The sequence below is a fragment of the Oncorhynchus clarkii genome, chromosome 5 (assembly GCF_045791955.1).
Source record: "Oncorhynchus clarkii lewisi isolate Uvic-CL-2024 chromosome 5, UVic_Ocla_1.0, whole genome shotgun sequence".
NCBI classification, from domain to species: Eukaryota; Metazoa; Chordata; class Actinopteri; order Salmoniformes; family Salmonidae; genus Oncorhynchus; species Oncorhynchus clarkii.
This window is the reverse complement of record NC_092151.1, coordinates 887,501-904,724: the sequence shown is the minus strand read 5'-3', so window position 1 is coordinate 904,724 and position 17,224 is coordinate 887,501. Positions and strand designations below refer to the sequence as shown.

The 17,224-nt window shown below is 46.4% G+C and overlaps 1 protein-coding gene across 1 annotated transcript in view; it reads right to left on the bottom strand.

Annotated features, from left to right (window-relative positions):
- Positions 1-5,699: 5,699 nt before the first annotated feature.
- Positions 5,700-17,224, bottom strand: part of LOC139409813 (SKI family transcriptional corepressor 2) — a 52,285-nt gene continuing 40,760 nt past the window's right edge. The window contains exon 8 of the mRNA XM_071155192.1: positions 5,700-5,787. The gene's annotated coding sequence lies outside the window, so the exon portion shown is untranslated. The remainder of the gene's footprint in view (positions 5,788-17,224) is intronic.

Below are 17,224 nucleotides of genomic sequence, written 5' to 3'. Positions count from 1 at the left end.
AAAACCTTGACCTATAGGGGAGGGTCTGGGTGGGCGCCTGTCCGCGCTGGCGGCTCTGGCGCGGGATGCGGACTCCACTTCATCATTGTCTTAGTCCGCCTTATTGTCCGCCTCCGTGGCTTTCTCACCATGGCCACCCCTCTCAATGACCCCACTGGACAGAGGGGCTGCTTGGGACAGAGGGGCAGCTCGGGACAGAGGTGAAGCAGCTGCTCGGGACAGAGGGACAGCTCGGGACAGAGGTGGGGCAGCTGCTCGGGGCAGAGGGGCTCAGGCAGCGGCGCCGGACAGGCGGGAGGCTCCGGCAGCGGCGCCGGACAGGCGGGAGGCTCCGGCAGCGGCGCCGGACAGGCGGGAGGCTCCGGCAGCGGCGCCGGACAGGCGGGAGGCTCCGGCAGCGGCGCCGGACAGGCGGGAGGCTCCGGCAGCGGCGCCGGACAGGCGGGAGGCTCCGGCAGCGGCGCCGGACAGGCGGGAGACTCCGGCAGAGGCGCCGGACAGGCGGGAGACTCCGGCAGAGGCGCCGGACAGGCGGGAGACTCCGGCAGAGGCGCCGGACAGGCGGGAGACTACGGCAGAGGCGCCGGACAGGCGGGAGACTCCGGCAGAGGCGCCGGACAGGCGGGAGACTCCGGCAGCGGCGCCGGACAGGCGGGAGACTCCGGCAGCGGCGCCGGACAGGCGGGAGACTCCGGCAGCGGCGCCGGACAGACAGGACCACCTGCAGGGAGGAGACAGAGAGACAGCCTGGTGCGTGGGGCTGCCACAGGAACCACCAGGCTGGGGAGACCTTCAGGAGGCTTGGGGTTAGGACGAGGCACCTGAAGGACCGGGCTGTGGGGGAGCACTGGAGCTCTGGTGCGCAACCTTGGCACCACTTCCCCAGGCTGGATAACCACTCTAGCCCGGACCCTCCAGAGTGCAGGCACAGGTTGAACCGGGCTGTGGGTAAGCACGGGAGATCTAGTGCTTACTACACGCACCTCTCCCTTAGGCTCCATTCCCACATTCGCCCGGCACGAGCGGAGCGCAGGCAGAGGACGCACTGCACCCTCCCAGCGCCCCGGAGACACAGCACGCAGAGCCGGCGCAGGATACCCTGGACCAAAACTGCGTACCGGCGACCAGACCCGCTGAGCAGGCACCATACGCCCTGGCTCGATGCCCGCACTCGCATGACACTCTCGGGGGGCTGTCCTATAGCGCACCGGGCTATGGACACGTACTGGCGACACCGTGCGCTTAACCGTATAATTATAATAAGCACGAGGAGTGAGCGCAGGTCTGCTACCTGGCTTAGCTCCACCCCTCGTGTGCCCCCCCAAAAAAATTGGGGGCTGTCTCTCGTACCTGTCGCACTGCCGTGCTGCCTCCTCATATCGCCGCCGCTCAGCTTTCGCTGCCTCCAGCTCTGCTTTGGGGCGGCGATATTCCCCAGCCTGTGCTCAGGGTCCCTCTCCGTTCAGTATCTCCTCCCATGTCCAGGAGTCCTGTGATACCGGCCGCTGTTGTTGCTGCTGCTGCTGCTGCTGCTGTCGTCGCTGTTTTCTACCACGCCGCTTGGTCCTTGGTTGGTGGGTGATTCTGTCACGGCCGTCCTCCTCCTCATCTGAAGAGGAGAGGCGAGATGGATCTGAGGACCAATACGCGGTGTGGTAAGTGTCCATGGTCAATCTTTAATAAAGAAAGTAGTGAACACTGAACACTATACAAAACCAGTAAACAAAATAACAACCGTGAAGCTAATCATATATACTGTGCTGAAACAAGCCATCAACATAGACAATCACCCACAAACAAACAGTGCAACCCAGGCTACCTAAGTATGATTCTCAATCAGAGACAACTAATGACACCTGCCCCTGATTGAGAACCATACTAGGCCGAAAACATAGAAATGCCCCAAAACATAGAAAAACAAACATAGACTGCCCACCCAACTCACGCCCTGACCATACTAAATAAATACAAAATAACGGAAATCAAGGTCAGAACGTGACAAGTGTAGAGAGGCTAGCACTGGAGTAATCTGATCACATTTTTGGGTTCTACTCAAGAGTCTAGCAGCCGTGTTTAGCACTAACTGAAGTTTATTTAGTGCTTTATCCGGGTAGCCGGAAAGTAGAGCATTGCAGTAGTCTAACCTAGAAGTGACAAAAGCACGGATACATTTTTCGGCATCATTTTTGGACAGAAAGTTTCTGATTTTTGCAATGTTAAGTAGATGGAAAAAATATGTCCTCGAATCAGTTTTGATATGTTCGTCAAAAGCGAGACCAGGGTCCAGAGAAATGCCGAGATCCACAGTTTTATTTGAGACGACTCTACAACCAACAAGATTAATTGTCAGATCCAACAGAAGATCTCTGTTTCTCTTGGGACCTAGAACAAGCATCTCTGTTTTGTCCAAGCTTAAAAGTAAAACATTTGCACTTCCTTTTGTCTGAAACACTGGCTTCCAGTGAGGGCAGTTTTTGGGGCTTCACCATGTTTCTTCGAAATGTACAGCTGTGTATCGTCCGCATAGCAGTGCAAGTTAACATTATGTCTAAGAATGACATCACCAACAGATAAAATATATAGTGACAACAATAGGGCCTGAAGGGCCTAAAACGGAACCTTGAGGAACAACGAAACCATCCACAGAGACAAACTGATATCTTTCCAACAGATAATATCTAAACCAGGGCAGAACTTGTCCGTGTAGACCAATTTGGGTTTCCAATCTCTCCAGAAGAATGTGGTGACCGATAGTATCAAAAGCAGCACTAAGGTCTAGGAGCACGAGGACAGATGCAGAGCCTTGGTCTGACGCCATTAAAAGGTTATTTACCACCTTCACAAGTGCAGTCTCAGTGCTATGATGGGGTCTAAAACCAAACTGAAGCATTTCATATACATTGTTTGTCTTCAGGAAGGCAGTGAGTTGCTGCTCAATAGCTTTTTCAAAATAGTTTGAGCGGAATGGGAGATTTAATATAATTCAATAGGTTTTTATATTTTCTGGGTCCTGGTTTGGCTTTTTCAAGAGAGGCTTTATTACTGCCACTTTTAGTAAGTTTGGTACACATCTGGTGGATAGGGAGCCGTTAATTATGTTCAACATAGGAGGGCCAAGCACAGGAAGCAGCTCTTTCAGTAGTTTAGTTGCAATAAGGTCCAGTATGCAGCTTGAAGTTTTAGAGGCCATGATTATTTTCATCATTGTGTCAAGAGATATAGTACTAAAACACTTGAGTGTCTCCCTTGATCCTAGGTCCTGGCAGAGTTGTGCAGACTCAGGATAACTGAGCTTTGGAGAAAAAAGCAGATTTAGGAGTCCGTAATTGTCTTTCTAATGATCATGATCTCTTCGTCAAAGAAGTTCATGAACTTATTACTGCTGAAGTGAAAGCCATCCTCTCTTGGGGAATGCTGCTTTTTAGTTCGCTTTGCGACAGCATCAAAATACATTTAGGATTGTTCTTATTCTACTCAATTGGAAAAATTGGAAAAATAGGATGGTGGTGCAGCAGTGAGGGCTCTTCGATACTGCACGGTACTGTCTTTCCAAGCTAGTCAGAAGACTTCCAGTTTGGTGTAGCAGCAGTGAGGGCTCTTCGATACTGCACGGTACTGTCTTTCCAAGCTAGTCGGAAGACTTCCAGTTTGGTGGAGCAGCAGTAAGGGCTCTCCGATACTGCACGGTACTGTCTTGTTGAAGTGAGGGATCTAACATTAAGTAGCCCTATTTTGAGATGTGAGATATCACAATCTCTTTCAATAATGACAGGAATGGAGGAGGTCTTAATTCCAGTGAGATTGCTAAAGTGAACATCACCATTTTTAGTTTTGCCCAACCTAGAACGAGGCACAGACAAGGCCTCAATGTGGATAGCTGAGCTGACTACACGGACTGTGCTAGTGGCAGACTCCACTAAACTGGCAGGCTAGCTAACAGCCTGCTTCCTGGCCTGCACCCTATTTCATTGTGGAGCTAGGGGAGTTAGAGCCCTGTCTATGTTCGTAGATAAGATGAGAGCACCCCTCCAGCTAGGATGGAGTCCGTCAATCCTCAACAGGCCAGGCTTGGTTCTGTTTGTGGGTGAGTTCCAGAAAGAGGGCAAATAATTTACAAATTCTATATTTTGGGAGGGGCAGAAAACAGTTTTCAACCAGTGATTGAGTTGTGAGACTCTGCTGTAGAGCTCATCACTCCCCCTAACTGGGAGGGGGCCAGAGACAATTATTTGATGCCGACACATCTTTCTAGCTGATTTACACGCTGAGGCTATGTTGCGCTTGGTGACCTCTGACTGTTTTATCCTAACATCGTTGGTGCCGACGCGGATAACAATATCTCTATACTCTCTCCACTCGCCAGTTTTAGCCTTAGCCAGCACCGTCTAATACTGTGGTTAATGGAGTCTCCAAAGACTAGGGCTTTCATTTTGTCAGAGCTAATGGTGGGAGGCTTCGGCATCTCAGACCCGAGGCCTCCCACCATTAGAGTAATGGTGTTAATCCAGGTATCCTGGTTAAATTCCCAATCTGCCCTCATAACATCATGGCCAACTAATCATCCCCAGCTTCCAATTGGCTCATTCATCCCCCCTCCTCTCCCCTGTAACTATTCCCCAGGTCATTGCTGTAAATGAGAATGTGTTCTCAGTCACGTTACCTGGTAAAATAGCCTCCTTCACCTCTCCAGCCTTCACCTCTCCATCCTCCTTCACCTCTCCAGCCTCCTTCACCTCTCCAGCCTCCTTCACCTCTCCATCCTCCTTCACCTCTCCAGCCTCCTTCACCTCCTTCACCTCTCCAGCCTCCTTCTCCTCTCCAGCCTTCTTCACCTCGTTCACCTCTCCAGCCTCCTTCACCTCTCCAGCCTCCTTCTCCTCTCCATCCTCCTTCACCACTCCAGCCTCCTTCACCTCTCCAGCATCCTTCACCTCCTTCACCACTCCAGCCTCCTTCTCCTCTCCATCCTCCGTCACCTCCTTCACCTCTCCAGCATCCTTCACCTCTTTCACCACTCCAGCCTCCTTCTCCTCTCCAGCCTCCTTCTCCTCTCCAGCCTCCTTCCCCTCTCCAGCCTCCTTCACCTCCTTCACCTCTCTAGCCTCCTTAACCTCTCCAGCCTCCTTCACCTCCTTCACCTCTCCAGCCTCCTTCTCCTCTCCAGCCTTCACCTCCTTCACCTCTACATCCTCCTACACCTCTCCATCCTCCTTCACCTCACCAGCGTCTTTCACCTCTCCAGCCTCCTTCACCTTTCCAGCATCCTTCACCTGTCCAGACTCCTTCACCTCTTCAGCCACCTTCACTTCCTTCACCTCTCCATCCTCCTACACCTCTCCGTACTCCTTCTCCTCTCCAGCTTCCTTCACCTCTCCATCCTCCTTCACCTCTCCATCCTCCTTCACCTCTCCAGCCTCCTTCACCTCTCCATCCTCCTTCACCTCCTTCACTTCTCCAGCCTCCTTCACCTCTCCAGCCTCCTTCTCCTCTCCATCCTCCTTCACCTCCTTCACCTCTCCAGCCTCCTTCACCTCTCCATCCTCCTTCCCCTCTCTAGCCTCCTTCACCTCTATAGCCTCCTTCACCTCTTCAGCCTCCTTCACCTCCCCAGCCTCCTTCACCTATCTAGCCTCCTTCACCTCTCCAGACCCCTTCACCTATCTAGCCTCCTTCACCTCTCCAGCCTCCTTCACCTCCTTCATCTTTCCAGCCTACGTCTCTCCATCCTCCTTTTTCCAAACGATAGCGGAAGGACGACACACACAGAGTTCACCATTATCTGAGGTACTGCATTAAACAGAGAGATAACAGAGTTCATCATTATCTGAGGTACTGCATTAAACAGAGCGATAACAGAGGTCATCATTATCAGAGGTACTGCATTAAACAGAGAGATAACAGAGTTCACCATTATCTGAGGTACTGGATTAAACAGAGAGACAACAGAGTTCATCATTATCAGAGGTACTGCATTAAACACAGAGAAAACAGAGTTCATCATTATCACAGGTACTGCATTAAACAGAGAGATAACAGAGTTCATCATCATCAGACGTACTTCATTAATTCAACAGAGAGATACACTTAAACCTAATTGCTCCAGTCCCTTTGGATAAGAGCATCTAGTAAATGACTGCATTAAACAATGTACTGCATTAAACAGAAATAGTTAAAAGAGAGTTCCCTGTCAGTCCACTTTGGTTAGTGTTGTGGTACTCCTATCGAGTCGGGTCTTGAAACCACAAAACTGCATTCGGAAAGTATTCAGACCTCTTGACTGTTTTCCACATTTTGATACATTACAGCCTTATTCTAAAATGTATTTTTAAAAAGTAATCATAAATCTACACACAATACCTCATAATAACAAAGTGATAAAAGGCTTTTAGAAAACTTTAAAATGGATAACCACCGAGACAGGATTGTGTCGAGGCACAGATCTGGGGAAGGGTATCAAAACATTTCTGCAGCATAGAAACTCCCCAAGAACACAGTGGCCTCCATCATGTTTAAATGGAAGAAGTTTTGAACCATCTAGACTCTTCCTGGAACTGTCCGCCCAGCCAAACTGAGCAATCGGGGAGAAGGGCCTTGGTCAGGGAGGTGACCAAGAACCCGATGGTCACTCTGACAGAGCTCCAGAGTTCCTATGTAGAGATAGGAGAACCTTCCAGAAGGACAACCATCTCTGAGGCACTCTACCAATCAGGCCTTTATGGTAGAGTTACCAGAAAGAAGCCACTCCTCCGAAAAAGGCACATGACAGCCTGCTTGGAGTTTGCCAAAAGGCACCTAAAGGACTCTGACTATGAGAAACAAGATTCTGTGGTCTGATGAAACCAAGATGGAACTCTTTGGCCTGAATGCCAAGCATCATGTCTGGAGGAAACCTGACACCATCCTTACGGTGAAGCACGGTGGTGGCAGCATCATGCTGTGGGGATGTTTTTCAGTGGCGGGGACTGGGAGACTAGTCAGGATCGAGGCAAAGATGAACGGAGCAAAGTACAGAGAGATCATGATGAAAACCTGCTCCAGAGTTCTCAGGACCTCAGACTGGGGCATAGGTTCAATTTCCAACAGGACAACAACCCTAAGCTCACAGCCAAGACAATGCAGGAGTGGCTTTGGGACAAGTCTCTGAATGTTCTTGAGTGGCCCAGCCAGAGCCCGGACTTGATCCTGATTGAACATCTCTGGAGAGACCTGAAAAAAGCTGTGCAATGACTCTCCCCATCCAACCTGAGAGTGCTTGAGAGAATCTGCTGAGAAGAATGGGAGAATCTCCCTAAATACCAATGTGCAAAGCTTGTAGCATCATACCCAAGAAGACTCAAGGCTGTAATCGCTACTAAAGGTGCTTCAACAAATTACCTTTGGCAGCGATTACAGGGTCTGAAAAAACGTATGTAAATGTGATCTATCAGTTGTTGTTTTTTATACATTTGCAAAAATTCTAAAACCTGTGTTTGCTTTTTTATTTTTGGGTATTGTGTGTAGATTGATGAGGGAAAAAATATTTAATCAATTTGAGAATACGTAACAAAATTTGGAAAAAGTCAAGGGGTCTGAATACTTTCCGAATGCACTGTATTGCGTGTGTCAGGCTTGTTTACTCTCAAATAAAATAAAATAAAAATGCATTTGTCACAAGTACCAAATACTACATGTGTAGACCTTATCGTGAAATACTTACTTACAATCCCTTATCCAACAATGCAGTTCAAGAAATAGAGTTCAGAAAATATTTACTAAAAATTAAAATAAAAAGTAACACAACAAAATAACAATGCCGAGGCTATATACAGGGGGTACTGGTACTGAGTCAATGTGCGGGGTACAGGTTAGTTGAGGTAATTTGTACATGTAGGTAGGGGTGAAGTGACTATGCAGAAAGTGTCAAGAAAAAGTATTTGAACCCCTTGGAATTATCTGGATTTCTGCATAAATTAGTCATAAAATTTGATCTGATCTTCATCTAAGTCACAACAACAGACAAACACAGTGTGATTAAACTAATAACACATACATTATTGTATTTTACTTGTCTATATTGAATACATAATTTAAACATTCACAGTGTAGGTTGGAAAAAGTATGTGAACCCCTAGGCTAATGACTTCTCCAAAAGCGAATTGGAGTCAGCTAACCTGGAGTACAATCAATGAGACGAGATTGGAGATGTTGGTTAGAGCTGCCCTGCCCTATAAAAAACACTCACAAAATTTGAGTTTGCTATTCACAAGAAGCAGTGCCTGATGTGAATCTTGCCTCGATCAAAAGAGATCTCAGAAGAGCCAAGATTAAGAATGGTTGACTTGCATAAAGCTGGAAAGGGTTACAAAAGCACATCTAAAAGCCTTGATGTTCATCAGTCCACAGTAAGACAAATTGTCTATAAATGGAAAAAGTTCAGCACTGTAGCTACTCTCTAGGAGTGGCCGTCCCGCAAAGATGACCGCAAGAGCACAGCGCAGAATGCTGAATGAGGTTAAGAAGAATCTTAGAGTGTCAGCTGAAGACTTAAACTAATCTCTGGAACATGCTAACATCTCTGTTGACGAGTTTACGATACGTAACACACTAAACAAGAATGGTGTTCATGGGAGGACAACACGGAAAGCCTGCAGTTCTGCAGTTCGCAAAAGTGCACCTGGATTTTTCACAGGGCTACTGACAAAATATTCTTTGGACAGATGAAACTACAGTTGAGTTGTTTGGAAGGAACACACAACACTATGTGTGGAGAAAAAAAGGCACAGCCCACCAACATCTAAACCTCATCCCAACTGTAAAGTATGGTGAAGGGAGCATCATGTTTGGAGCTGCTTTGCTGCCTCAGGCCCTGGACAGTTTGCTCTCGTCAACGGAAAAAGAAATTCCCAAGTTTATCAAGACATTTTGAAGGAGAACGTAAGGCTATCTGTCCACCAATTAAAGCTCAACAGAAGTTGGGTGATGCAACAGGACAACGACCCAAAACACAGAAGAAAATCAAAAACAGAATGGCTTCAACAGAAGTAAATACGCCTTCTGGAGTGGCCCAGTCAGAGTCCTGACCTCAACCCGATTGAGATGCTGTGTCATGATCTTGAGTGTGGTTCACACCAGACATACTTCACTACTTGGGATAGGGGGCATTATTTTCACGTCCGGATGAAAAGAGTGCCCAAAGTAAACTGCCTGCTACACAGGCCCAGGAGCTAGGGTGTGCATATAGATAGAAAACACTCTAAAGTTTCTAAAACTGTTAAAATGATGTCTGTGAGTATAACAGAACTTATTTGGCAGGCGAAACCCCGAGGACAAACCATCCAGGAAACATTGTTTTTGAGTTCACTGTGTTTTCAATTAGTTTTCTATTAGAATCTAGATTTCGGGGGTACCTCGTTGCAGTTCCTATGGCTTCCACTCGATGTCAACAGTCTTTAATAATTGGTTGATGTTTTTGTTTTGAGTAACGAAGAAGTAGCCCTTTCCTTTCTGAGTGTCAAGCCAAGTGGACTAGTGTTTAGAGTGGGCGTGCGACCTGGAGCTCGCTCCACTTTGATTTTATCCGCTATTGAACACAGTATATTCCGTCTTACATTTTATCGATTATTTACGTTTTAGGATACCTAAAGTAGGATTAGGAAAGTTGTTTGAAATGTCTGGATCAAGTTTACAGGTAACTTATTAGATCATTTGTAGTCATGTTGGGCGAGTTGGAACCAGTGTTTTTCTGAATCAAACGCGCCAAATAAATGGACATTTTGGGGATATAATTAAGGAATTTATCGAACAAAAGGACCATTTGTGATGTTTATGGGACATTTTGAAGTGCCAACAGAAGAAGACCATATTGTTTTTATTTACTTTTTTTGCTCTTTTGCACACCATTATTTCTACTTACACATCACCATCTGTACATCTGTCACTTCAGTGTTAATTTGCTAAATTGTAATTACTTCACTACTATTGGCCTATTTATTGCCTTACCTCCTTACTCCATTAGCACACACTGTATACAGATTTTTATATTGTGTTATTGACTGTACTTTAGTTTATCCCATGTGTAACTTTGTGTTGTTGTTTTTTTTTGCACTGCTTTATCTTGGCCAGGTTGCAGTTGTAAATGAGAACTTGTTCTCAACTGGCCTTCCTGGTTAAATAAAGGTGAAATATTGTTTTTGTTTTAAAAGAAAGATAAGTAAGCATCAACCAGTGGGTCTTACCGAGATGACCAATTTACAGAGGAGTATACAGCGCAGTTATGTGTCCTATAATGAGCATTGGTTGCAAATCTGATGGTCGAATGGTAAAGAACATCTAGCATTTGTGGGTGGAAAAAACTTGATGGACACTAGGCAAGCTTTGTTGTAGAGTATTTAGCACAAAATCCGGGGAGGGGCCAGCTGAGTATAAGACTGTGTCATCTGCATATAAATTAATGAGAGAGCTTCCTACTGCCTGACCTATGTTGTTGATGTAAATTGAGAAGAGTGTGGGGCTTAGGATCGAGCCTTGGGGTACTCCCTTGGTGACAGGCAATGCCTGAGACAGCAGATTTTCTGACTTTATACACTGCACTCTTTGAGAGTTATTTAGCAAACCAGGTCAAAGACGCCTCAGAAACACCAACACACTGTCACACACACTGTCACACACACACACACACACACACACAGTCACACACACACACCAACACACACACACACACACACACACACACACACACACACACACACACACACACACACACACACACACACACACACACACACACAGTCACACCATATGCTCTCACTCAAACTAACACTCACTCCATAATCTGCACATACATTTATACTGACTCTACACACCCACACACATACACTCACATACACTTATACTGACTCTACACCCACACACACCCACACACATACATTTATACTGACTCTACACACCCACACACACACACTCACATACACTTATACTGACTCTACACCCACACACACCCACTCACATACATTTATACTGACTCTACACACCCACACACCCACACACATACATTTATACTGACTCTACACACCCACACACATACATTTATACTGACTCTACACACCCACACACCCACTCACATACACTTATACTGACTCTACACACCCACACACACACACTCACATACACTTATACTGACTCTACACCCACACACACCCACACACATACATTTATACTGACTCTACACACCCACACACCCACTCACATACACTTATACTGACTCTACACACCCACACACACACACTCACATACACTTATACTGACTCTACACCCACACACACCCACACACATACATTTATACTGACTCTACACACCCACACACATACATGTATACTGACTCTACACACCCACTCACATACACTTATACTGACTCTACACACACACACACACCCACTCACATACATTTATACTGACTCTACACACACACACACACCCACACACTCACATACATGTATACTGACTCTACACACACACTCACATACAAGCCGCTGCTACTCTGTTTATCTTGTCTAGCCACCTTACCCCTTGTTATTGATTACCTCATTCCTGGGTTTTGAGTTTAGAAGAAAGACATTTCACTGTATTTGTGCATGTGACATGAAAACTTTCAATGTCCTGCATATAAACACTGAGGCATTTGGGTTGATATGGATTTGATGTTTAAAAAAACATACAGATGATCTGGTTAAGAAGTGAAGATTTAACGTTGTCTTTTTCTACAGAAACAGACGGTGCCTTTCTATAAGCAGTAGGGAGCAGATTATTTTGTCAACCTTTTTATCTGTTGTTGATTATGATGATATTATTTATCAAAGTGCAGCTGCTACTACTCTTAAAACTCTGGATGCAATCTACCATAGTGCCCTTCGTCTTCTTTACAGGGGACAGTTTTGATACTCATCACTGGATCCTGTATCAAAAGGTTGGCTGGACTTCGCTAAAGACCCATGAATCCCTACATTGCTACTTCATACATTTCTGTCTAATCAAACTTTGCTGTTGAAGTATAAACACCTTTTGTTGCCTAACCTGTTCACAGGATTGATTAACTCGAGGTTCCTAGGGTCTCCACCGAGCTAGGTAAATCTGATTTTAGTTTTAAAGCACCATATTATTGGAACAAAATGTCCTCTTTATGTTCTGGTGCCTTTCGGCCAATTTAAATGATTGATTGGTCTTTATGTTATGGTGCCGTCGGCCAATTTAAATTATTGATTGGGAACGTATCTGTGGAGAAATGTAACTGTTTTGATTTGTGATGTTTTATTTGTGCTTCCTATGACTGTGTTTTGTATTTTAATGTGTATATTTGGGTTGAATTATAGAGGGCTGTAATGAACACGAGGGGAGACAGAGAGCTGGTTTCAAGCGCAGGGCGCAGCAGGTGTTTATTGTGAAGGACCACAGGAGGAGGCAGGTAGCTGGGTCCAGGGGCAGGCAGAAGGTCATACACAGGAGGAGGCAGGTAGTTGGGTCCAGGAGCAGGCAGAAGGTCATACACAGTAGAAGTCAGGTAGCTGTGTCCAGGGGCAGGCAGAAGGTCATACACAGTAGAAGTCAGGTAGCTGGGTCCAGGGGCAGGCCGAATGTCATACACAGGAGGAGGCAGGTAGCTGGGTCCAGGGGCAGGCCGAATGTCATACACAGGAGGAGGCAGGTAGCTGGGTCCAGGGGCAGGCAGAAGGTCATACACAGGGGGAGGCAGGTAGCTGGGTCCAGGGGCAGGCAGAAGGTCATACACAGGAGGAGCCTGGTAGCTGGGTCCAGGGGCAGGCAGAAGGTCATACACAGGATGGGGCAGGTAGCTGGGTCCAGGGGCAGGCGGAAGGTCATACACAGGAGGAGGCAGGTAGCTGGGTCCAGGGGCAGGCAGAAGGTCATACACAGGAGGAGCAGGTAGCTGGGTCCAGGGGAAGGCAGAAGGTCATACACAGGAGGAGGAAGTTAGCTGGGTCCAGGGGCAGGCAGAAGGTCATACACAGGAGGAGGAAGGTAGCTGGGTCCAGGGGCAGGCAGAAGGTCATACACAGGAGGGGGCAGGTAGCTGGGTCCAGGAGCAGGCAGAAGGTCACACACAGGGGTCCAAAAGGGCAACAGTACAGGCAGGGAAAAGGCTAATAATGGAGTCCGGGAGATCAGGCAAACGGTTGATAACAGGAAATCTGGCAGTAGTACAGGCAGTGAATAGGCAACAGGAATCATTAGTGAGGCAGGCAAAAACTATCATACACGAGAGGAGTAAATCACGGGAGATCCAGCGCTCTGAAAGCCGTGTGCCACAAAACAAACAATACCTCACAGTGATGGGGTGTACAGAACTGAACTAAATAGTGTGTGATAATGACAATCAGGTGTGTGAACAGGTGATTACAATTCAGATGATTGGGATCTGGAGAGTGAGCTGCGTTCAGGGGATCTACATGTTTGAGGGTGTGAGTTGGGAGCAGACATTACAAGGGCGCATTTGAAAAAGAGACCTCGGTCTTCCCTGTTAAAATAAAGGATGCCTCAAATGACATACAGTAGCATAATGCAGGGACAACTTCATCAAACAGTAGTAGAACGGTACAGCTATGTCTCTTCTTACCTTGATCGTCGGTATTAGCTACTATTTTGCCATATCTTCAACATAATTTGGAGTCTCATCACAAAATCGTGTGTCAAGGGGAATGTTGTTCGCCACTAAGATGGCTGTTGACTGATGTTGGCAGATTTATCCTCATTTTCTGAAAGTGTAATTCATAAAGACCTTCGCTATTGAAATGCAAGCAGCAGGTGATGAGATCAGACACAGAACGTTTTACAATATTACAATCACTCAGGTCAACCTTACTAACATGATTGTAATACAGTCATCAGTACTATTCATAACCTTACTGGACCTCCTTAGCACAGGCAAGAATACAGTGCCTCATCGCCTATGGCATTTTTCAGATTTTGTTGCATTACAACCTGTAATTTAAATAGATTTTTATTTGGATTTCATGTAATGGACATACACAATATAGTCCAAATTGTTTCAAAATTGTTTTACTAAAAAGTGGTGCTTGCCTATCTATTCACCCCCTTTGATATGAAGCCCCTAAATAAGATCTGGTGCAACCAATTACCTTCAGAAGTCACATAATTGGTTAGATTGCACACAGGTGGACTTTATTTAAGTGTCTGTCACATGATCTGTCACATGATCTCAGTATATATAAACCTGTTCTGAAAGGCCCCAGAGTCTGCAGCACCACTAAGCAAGGGGCAACACCAAGCAAGCGACACCATGAAGACCAAGGAGCTCTCCAAACAGGTCAGGGACAAAGTTGTGGAGAAGTACAGATCAGGGTTTGGTTTTAAGAAAATCACAGAAACTTGAACATCCCACAGAGCACCAATAAATCCATTATTAAAAATGGAAAGAATATGGCACCACAGCAAACCTGCCAAGAGAGGGCCGCCCACCAAAAATCGCGGACCAGGCAAGGAGGGCATTAATCAGAGAGGCAACAAAGAGACCAAAGATAACCCTGAAGGAGCTGCAAAGCTCCACAGCGGAGATAGGAGTATCTGTCCGTAGGACCACATTAAGCAGTACACTCCACTGAGCTGGGAATTAAGGAAGAGTGGCCAGAAAACACATTTGATGTTCACCAAAAGACATGTGGGAGACTCCCCAAACATATGGAAGAAGGTACTCTGATCAGATGAGACTGAAATGTAGCTTTTTGGCCATCAAGGAAAACGCTATATCTGGTGTAAACCAAACACTTCTCATCACCCTGAGAACACCATCCCCACTGTGAAGCATGGTGGTGGCAGCATCATGCTGTGGGGATGTTTTTCATCAGCAGGGACTGGGAAACTGGTCAGAATTTAAGGAATGATGGATGGCGCTAATTACAGGGAAATTCTTGAGGGAAACTTTTTTCAGTCTTCCAGAGATTTGAGACTGGGATGGAGGTCCACCTTCCAGCAGGACAATGACCCTAAACATACTGCTAAAGCAACACTCAAGTGGTTTAAGGTGAAACATTTAAATGTCTTGGAATGGCCGAGTCAAATCCAATTAAGAATCTGTGGTATGACTTAAAGATTGCTGTACACCAACGGAACCCATCCAACTTGAAGGAGCTGGAAGAGTTCTGCCTTGAAGAATGGGCAAAAATGAGATGTAATTTTGGATGAATCACCCATTATTAAATGTGGTGGCTGCAAGCTGTCTGTGTTTACACCTCTCTGAGTCTCCAAAGACAGCTTTGAGTCGAGGGAGAGAGGTTACAAGGGAAAGGGTTGGGGAAGTAGCTGGAGGTTCAGATCTCCTGTACAGGTATCCTGCTGTAGCTTATCAACCAGCTTGTTTTTAGAATCAGGTGCACTGGATTACGGTTGGAGAAAACCTAGAAGGAGGTAACTCTCCAGGAGAGACCTACAATGTTTCTAAAACGTGGACAATCTAACCCTATACCTATACACTATCTACTATCTAACCCTGTACCTCTACACTATCTAATATCTAACCCTGTACCTATACACTATCTAACCCTGGACCTATACACTATCTACTATCTAACCCTAACCCTAGCCTAACCCAACCCTAACCCTAACCCTAACCCTAATCCTACCCTAACCTATCCTAACCTAACCCTAACCCTAACCCTACCCTAACAATACTCTAACCCTACCCTAACCCAACCCTAACCCTACCCTAACCCTAACCCTAACCTAACCTAACCCTAACCTAACCCTAACCCTAACCTAACCCTAACACTAACCCTAACCCTATTTTGGTTAACCCTAACCCTAACCCAATTCTAACCAAACCCTAACCCTAACCCAACCGTAACCTAACCCGAACCCAACCCAACCATACACTAACCCAACCCTTACCTAACCCTTACTTAACCCTAACCCTAAACCTAACCCTAACCTAACGCTAACCCTAACCTAACCCTAACCCAAACCCTAACCTAACCTAACCTAACCTTACCCTTACCCTTACCCTAACCCAACCCTAACCCTTACCCTTACCCTAACCTAACCCTAACCCAAACCTAACCCTAACCTAACCCTTACCCTAACCCTTACCCTGACCTGACCCTAACTCTAACCCAACCGTAACCTAACCCTAACCCAACTCTTACCCAACCCTAACCCTAAACCTTACCTTTACCCAACCCTAACCCTAACCCAATTCTAACCCAACCCTAACCTAACCCTAACCCAACCGTAACCTAACCCTAACCTAACACTAACCCTTACCTTAAACCAACCCTAACCCAACCCTAACCTAACCCTAACCCAACACTAACCCAACCCTTACCCAACCCTAACCTAACCTTAACCTAACCCTAAAGCTAACCCTTACTCTAACCAAACCTAACCTAACCCTCACCTAACCTTACCCTTACCCTAACCCAACCCTTACCTAACCCTTACTTAACCCTAACCCTAAACCTAACCCTAACCTAACGCTAACCCTAACCTAACCCTAACCCAAACCCTAACCTAACCTAACCTAACCTTACCCTTACCCTAACCCAACCCTAACCCTTACCCTTACCCTAACCTAACCCTAACCCAAACCTAACCCTAACCTAACCCTTACCCTAACCCTTACCCTGACCTGACCCTAACTCTAACCCAACCGTAACCTAACCCTAACCCAACTCTTACCCAACCCTAACCCTAAACCTTACCTTTACCCAACCCTAACCCTAACCCAAATTCTAACCCTAACCTAACCCAACCCTAACCCCCTAACCTAACACTAACCCTTACCCTAACCCAACCCTAACCCAACCCTAACCTAACCCTAACCCAACCCTAACCCAACCCTTACCCAACCCTAACCCTAACCCAACCTAACCCTAAAGCTAACATAGCCCTTACTCTAACCAAACCTAACCTAACCCTCACCTAACCTTACCCTTACTCTAACCCAACCCTAACCTAACCTTAACCCAACACTAACCCAACCCTTACCTAACCCTAACCCTAACCCAACCCTAACCTAACCCTAACCTAGCCCTTGCTCTAACACTAACCCTTACCTAACCTAACCCTAAAACTAACCTAGCCCTTACTCTAACCGAACCTAACCTAACCCTAACCTTACCCTAACCTAACCCTAACCCTAACCCTAACCCAACCCTAACCCTAACCTAACCTAACCCAACCCTAACCCAACCCTAACCCTAACCCTAACCCTAACCCTAAC